Below are 7,500 nucleotides of genomic sequence, written 5' to 3'. Positions count from 1 at the left end.
ACCATCACGACATAACAGTAGACAGATATGATAGGACGACAATGCAGTATGTGTGTAACTCACTGTTTGATCTGCTGCAGTCTCTGACGAGACAGCCAGACGTTACCCTACGGAACGAGCTCAGAGCTCATTATTTCCGATTTTGGGATAGGTCTGAGACCAGGCACACACCACACACCGGGACAACAAGGTCACAACTCCTCGATTTACATCCCGTACCTACTCACTGCTAGGTGAACAGGGGCTACACGTGAAAGGAGACACACCCAAATATCTCCACCCGGCCGGGGAATCGAACCCCGGTCCTCTGGCTTGTGAAGTCAGCGCTCTAACCACTGAGCTACCGGGCCGTGTGTGTGTGTGTGTGTGTGTGTGTGTGTAATAATAATAATAATAATAATAATAATAATAATAATAATAATAATAATAATAATAATAATAATAATAATAATAATAATAATAATAATAATAATAATATACGGTTTATTAATTTGGCAATGTAAAAAAAGTTACACTGAAAATGTACAGGGGAGGTGGACATTAAAACAATGAACTGAAATGCTTCACATAACTATGGATCTAACTTAACCTAGAATTCACTTATTAATTTACTTATTTATTTAAGGCTCGCACATTCTGTGTGTCAAATTTTTCTTAACAATTTTGCATCGTCTGCAAATAGGCTCACATAACTGGACACCCCATCCACCATGTCATTTATGTAGACCGCGAACATTACTGGTGCCAACACTGTCTGTGTGTGTGTGTGTGTGTGTGTGTGTGTGTGTGTGTGTGTGTGTGTGTGTGTGTGTGTGTGTGTGTGTGTGTGTGTGTGTGTGTAAACATAGAGATTAGTTTTATTAAAATTGAGAACCTCCCTGTGAAAGAACATTAAATGTAATGGTTTCAAAATGCTAATTTCTTGGTCCTGTAATTGTAGACTACATGGTTCAGTCGACGAAGAGTCAAGGTAACACAGGTATTAATGACTGCTTTCGTATTCTGTGTATGATCCACACCTGCCGGCTTGCTCAACTAAACTCACCTCATTCATGAAAAGCGTGCGTTGATGTGATTGGCTGTCTCATTTATTAAAAACGTGCGTTGATGTGATTGGCTGTCTCATTTATTAAAAACGTGCGTTGATTTGATTCTCTCTCTCTCTCTCTCTCTCTCTCTCTCTCTCTCTCTCTCTCTCTCTCTCTCTCTAATATATATATATATATATATATATATATATATATATATATATATATATATATATATATATATATATATATATATATATTAGTTATTTTGCGAAATCGGTGAGTTTGCAAAGTTCCCGGTCATTTTGCAAATAAACCAAAATTGTGGTATGATCGCAAGATCACCTTAAATATCTGGTTACTTTGCTAAAAAAAAAAAAAAAAAACTGGTAAATAGGATATTTTGCAAAAAATGTTTGGTTACTTTGCAAAATACTAGGTAAAAAAAATATTTGAAAAAAAAAAAATGTCTGGCTACTTTGCAAACCAAACCAATATTTGTGTTTATCTATACAATGATATTATACTATATTGAGTATTATAGTGCTTTATTAAAATAATTATTTAAAAAAAAATAATATAATGGTAGAGCAGCCTATTTATAATTGTTTAAGATTACTTGTTTTTACAAGCAGAACTGCATTTGCAGCGGGTGTTGCAAACATTCTGATTCTTATAACACCTGCAACGGTTGTTGTTACAAAACATGGAGCATGTACATTCCATGATTGTATGTCCTACTCTCATTCACTTTAAGTACAACAGCCTTCGCATTATTGAACTCTGAACGTCCACGATCAACAAGAGGGATCGGAACCATTAAAGTGTCGCCGACCTCAGCTTTCTTGAAATGCATAACATAACATAACATAACATAAATAATAGGATAACAAAGGGCCACCAGGGCCCATCTAGGTTATCCTGTATCAGTCGCACAGCGACCTCGTCATCAGTACTTAAAGATACACTTACAAGTACACAATACATTATATACTAATTCTAAATATTTGGCCCATTAACAGGGCTAAGTCCTGCAGCGAAATCCTCTACAATTTGTGGTCCCCATACATGGGGATCATGTCTTGTTTAACTATAGTAAATTTCTTATAAAAACTATCATGCAGTGCTATACATAATTATAAATCTAATAAATTTAAGTGCTTATCTAATCTGTTTTTAAACATTGTCAAACTAGTGCTATTTACAACCGTCTCTGGCAATGCATTCCAGAAGTCTACCACTCTATGACTAAAGAAATATTTTCTTATATCTAACCTGCAGCCTTGCTTTCTAATCTTCCTGCCATGATTTCTAGTCCTATTTCCCTCCTCTAAGGTAAAGAAAGATCTCACATCTATGTAGTTTGTATCTGAGAACATTTTAAATAACTCTATCATATCCCTCTTATACATCTCCTCTCAAATGAAAACATGTTTAATTCCTTTAATCTATCTCTATACTCCAGGCGCTTTAATGCTGGTATCATCCTAGTTGCTCTTCTCTGAACTGCTTCTAACATGTTGATATCCTGCCTATAGTGGGGTGACCAGGCCTGTATGCAATACTCTAAATGGGGCCTAACATAGGAATTATATAAGCTACGCACCACTTCCTTACTTTTATAACTAACATTTCTATTTATAAAACCCAGGATCCTATTTGCCCTATTTCTTGCTTCTAAACATTGCTTTGAAAATTTCATAGTCCTGTCTATCACTACTCCTAAATCCTTTCCTTCCTCTACTGCCTCTAGCCAACATCCCTCCATCTCATAGTTAAAGTTTGTGTTGTCTTTACCTAAATGCATAACCTGACACTTTTAGAATTAAACTCCATCTGCCACCTGTCTGCCCATGCTATCAGCCTGTCCAGGTCTCGTTGTATTCTGTAATTGTCCTTTTCACCCTGTACTGCACATGCTATCTTAGTATCATCTGCAAACTTTGATACTTTGCTACTAATTCCTATATCTAAATCGTTAATGTACACCAAGAAAAGAAGAGGTCCTAGCACTGATCCTTGGGGTACCCCACTAACCACTTCCTTCCACTCAGACATTGCCCCATTTAATACTACTCTCTGTTTCCTATCAGAAAGCCATTCACTAATCCAATCAACTAACCTACCCCTATCCCATGTAGTCTCAATTTGTACACTAGCCTCCTATGCGGTACCTTATCAAACGCCTTGCTAAAATCTAGATATATAACATCTATGCTATTTCCATCATCTAACTCCTTGGTAATATATTCTAAGATATCGAGCAAATTTGTAAGACAGGACCTCCCTGATCTAAAGCCATGTTGGGTATCTCTAATTAATCTATTCTCATTTAAATGCTCCCAAATACTACCCTTAATGATTTTCTCTAGTATCTTACATACTATACTAGTTAAACTGATCGGTCTATAATTATTCGCATCATCCTTCCTACCTTTTTAAATATTGGAGTAACATTAGCTAACTTCCAGTCCTGAGGTATCTCAGCAAACCTAAGTGATCTTTCAAAGATTAACTTAAGTGCTTCAGAAATACTGTCTACACCCTCCCTAAGTACTCTGGCATGTAGCTCATCAGGACCACTAGCTTTCCTATCGTCTAGTTCAAGAATAAATTTCCTAATAATTCCCGGTTTTATATCAATATTTTCTAAAGCTCTTAAACTACTCGTCGCACTGTTTGTAACAGGATTTCCTATTCTTTCCTAGTAAATACTGAAGAAAATTGTTCATTCAATAATTCTACTATGTCTTCATTTTGATCCACTACTACACCATCTTTTCTGAGTGGTCCAATCCTATCCTTATTTCTTTTATCACTGACCTTGTAATAACTATATAATTTTTGGGATCTTTACTCCCAGCTCTAGCTAGTTTTATCTCTGCCTGCCTTTTACTTTTTTTATAACCTTACTCAAATCATCTCTGACCTGTCTGTACCTAATCAAATCTACATCTTCCCACTTTTCTGCAACTCTCTGTATGCCCTCTTCTTCTCTCTGATCTGGCTACCTATCTCATGAGTCCACCATAATGGCTTCCTGTTTCTCTGCCTTATATCTTTGTAAGGGATACACTGCATCACTATACCCTTTACTACAACCTTAAAAATATCCCACATCTCCTGTGCAGTTTTATTTCCAAAACTATCTTCCCAGTTTACCTCTCCTAATAACTGACGTAACCTACCATAATTGCCTTTCTGATAGTTTGGGACTCTAGTCTTATTCACTATATTATCCCTACTGGAATTAATGATAAATCTAATTATATGATGGTCACTGTTTGCTAAAGTCTCTCCTACCTCAACTTCCTTTAAACAATGCTCAATATTTGTTAGTACTATGTCTAAAACCTTCCTCCCCCTAGTAGGTTTATCTACCATCTGCACTAAATAGTTATCCTGAAAACTTTCCATAAACTTATTTTCACTAGCATCTCCTACCATCCTCTCCCAGTTTACTGACTTAAGATTAAAATCCCTAAGATAATTGTCTGACTAGTACACCCCTATTTATCTCATCTACCATAAGGTTGTCTACATCTGCTGACTGGTTAGGTGGTCTATAAAAGCTCCTACTCTAATAACCTTACTTTTGTTTACTCTAACATCCAGCCATAAGGACTCTACTCTGTTATCTACCTTAATACCATTAACCTGACTGGAAATGAAGGATTTTTTACATAAATAACTACTCCTCCACCTATCCTACCAATTCTCTGGTGTAAATACATAATGTATCCATCTACTTCATATTCTTTCCTATTTTCCTAAACTTTTCCTCATTTACCCATGCCTCTGTGACACATACAACATCTAGGCCCTCCTCAACTATATAACTAGATAACTCGTCCTTCTTGTTCCTAAGACTCCTGGCATTTACATAAAAACATTTAAGTCCTGCTACCTTCCTAGATGCTGTCTCCTTATTTGGAATCCTAATCTTATTCTCTCCTATTTGCACCTGGAAATCTTTCCTAATCTTTTCACTATCTCTGTTTATCCTATCTATTTTATGTCTAGCATCTTTCTTCTGGAATGCATTGTTGAAACCAGCTGCATTTTCTCTGCTTGAACATGTTGCTTTCTTTTAGCTCCCTTTCATTCAGCTTTCGGCCACAGAGCATGGGACTTCACAATCCTTGCACATGGAAGTTGTGCTGTCCTGAATATTGTCAGTTGCTAATGCTTCAGCGAGCTGTTCCTCCGTCTCTAATTATATTATTCCTCGACGTGCTCCGGTAGCTTCGTTGCAGTAATGCCAAGATGAGGTTTCAGGCCAAATATTGCTTCATAGGGTGTTCTCCCAATTCCAGCATAAAACCGAGAAGGCGAGAGGCACACTGCTTGACTGGAGCAGACGCAGTAACCACAATACCTGGCAGCAGTCAGCCTGCTATCACTTCATCTTTAGAAGTGCACGACTGTTAACTACCGCAACAGCTTGTTTTGTTCATCTTTTAACTTTTTTTTTTTTTTTTTTACCTCCACCTGACATTTTTTGTCATGTAATCTTTTTGCCTTTTCTTCGCAATGTGACCAAACAGTTTTGCAAAATACACTATTTTTTTTTTTTTTTTTTTGCAAAATATCTTTTGTCCTGTTTTTTTTTTTTTTTACAAAATAACCAAACATTTTTGCAAAATATCCTTTTTACCAGTTTTTTTTTTTTTTTTTTTTTTAGCAAAGTAACCAGATATTTAAGGTGATTTTGCAATCATACCACAAATTTGGTTTATTTGCAAAATGACCGGGAACTTTGCAAACTCACCGATTTCGCAAAATAACCGTAATATATATATATATATATATATATATATATATATATATATATATATATATATATATATATATATATATATATATATATATATATATATATATATATATATATATATATATATATATATATAGATAGATAGATAGATAGATAGATAGATAGATAGATAGATAGATAGATAGATAGATAGATAGACAGATAGATAGATACATAGACAGACAGAGAGACAGATAGATAGATGAATAGATAGATAGATAGATAGATAGATAAATAGATAAATAGATAGATATAGATAGATAGATAGATAGATAGATATAGATATTGAGGGTGTATCTGGGCAGGAGTTTTCTCTAATGCATATCTCATTGAAAGTGATAGCAAATTGAACATTGATCATTTTCCTTAAGATATTCTCCTTACATCCTATAATAATCTTGTATTCTTTTTTAAATGTCTGTATCACCAGCTTCGGCGAAGTCATACACACACACACACACACACACACACACACACACACACACACACACACACACACACACACACACACATTATTATTATTATTATTATTATTATTATTATCATTGATAATGTACTAGAAAAAGTAAAAAAAGGAAAAGGACTTGGGAGTGACGATGGAAGAAAACACTCAACCGGTAAGCCATATTGATAGAATTTTCAGAGAGACATATAATTTGCTACGGAATATTGGATTAGCATTACACTACATGGACAAAGAAATTATGAAGAAATTGATAAGTTCTAAAATAACACCTAGATTGGAATATGCAGGAGTTGTGTGGACCCCCATAAAAAGACACATAAAGAAATTGGAGAGACTGCAAAAAAATGGCTACAAGAATGGTTCTAGAATCTAAAGGGATGACATATGAGGAGAGACTAAAAGCTATGGATCTTCCAACCCTGGAACAGAGAAGAGAGAGAGAGGATCTGATACAAGTTTATAAATTGATTAACGGAATGGATCAAGTGGATAATGAGAAACTAATCCTGAGAAAAGAATATGACACTAAAAGCACAAGATCGCATAGTAAGAAACTGAGGAAGGGAAGATGTCTGAGAGATGTTAAAAAAATTTAGTTTCCCGCAAAGATGTGTTGAGACTTGGAACAGTTTGAGTGAGGAAGTGGTGTCAGCAACGTGTGCATAGTTTTAAAGAAAAATTGGATAAGTGTAGATAGGAGATGGGCCACACGAGCATAAAGCCCAGGCCCTGTAAAACTACAACTAGATAAATACAACTAGGTAAATACACACACACCGCCTAGTGTAGTGGTTAGCACGCTCGACTTACAATCGAGAGGGCCCGGGTTCGAGTCCCGGGAAGCGGCGAGGCAAATGGGCAAGCCTCTTAAATTGTAGCCCCTGTTCATCTAGCAGTAAAATAGGTACGGGATGTAACTCGAGGGGTTGTGGCCGTGGTGAATTACACACACACACACACAGAGAGAGAGAGAGAGAGAGAGAGAGGGGCTATATCAGCTTACTTGCTGCTTCTTTCCACTTTTCCCTCAACTCTAAAAAGAAGAGAATAAAAGTAATTTCTTTGTTAACCAAAATGAAATTGCTCCAGAGATGTCTTGATATTGCTTTAGAAAAATATTTCAAATTGTAAGATAATAAAACCATAAACAGGTAGATTGTTCCTGAGTCTGTTTGTATGGACGAAAAATG

This window comes from Portunus trituberculatus, chromosome 24 (assembly GCF_017591435.1).
Source record: "Portunus trituberculatus isolate SZX2019 chromosome 24, ASM1759143v1, whole genome shotgun sequence".
Taxonomy (NCBI): domain Eukaryota; kingdom Metazoa; phylum Arthropoda; class Malacostraca; order Decapoda; family Portunidae; genus Portunus; species Portunus trituberculatus.
The sequence above is the reverse complement of the archived record's forward strand: the minus strand, read 5'-3'. Positions refer to the sequence as shown.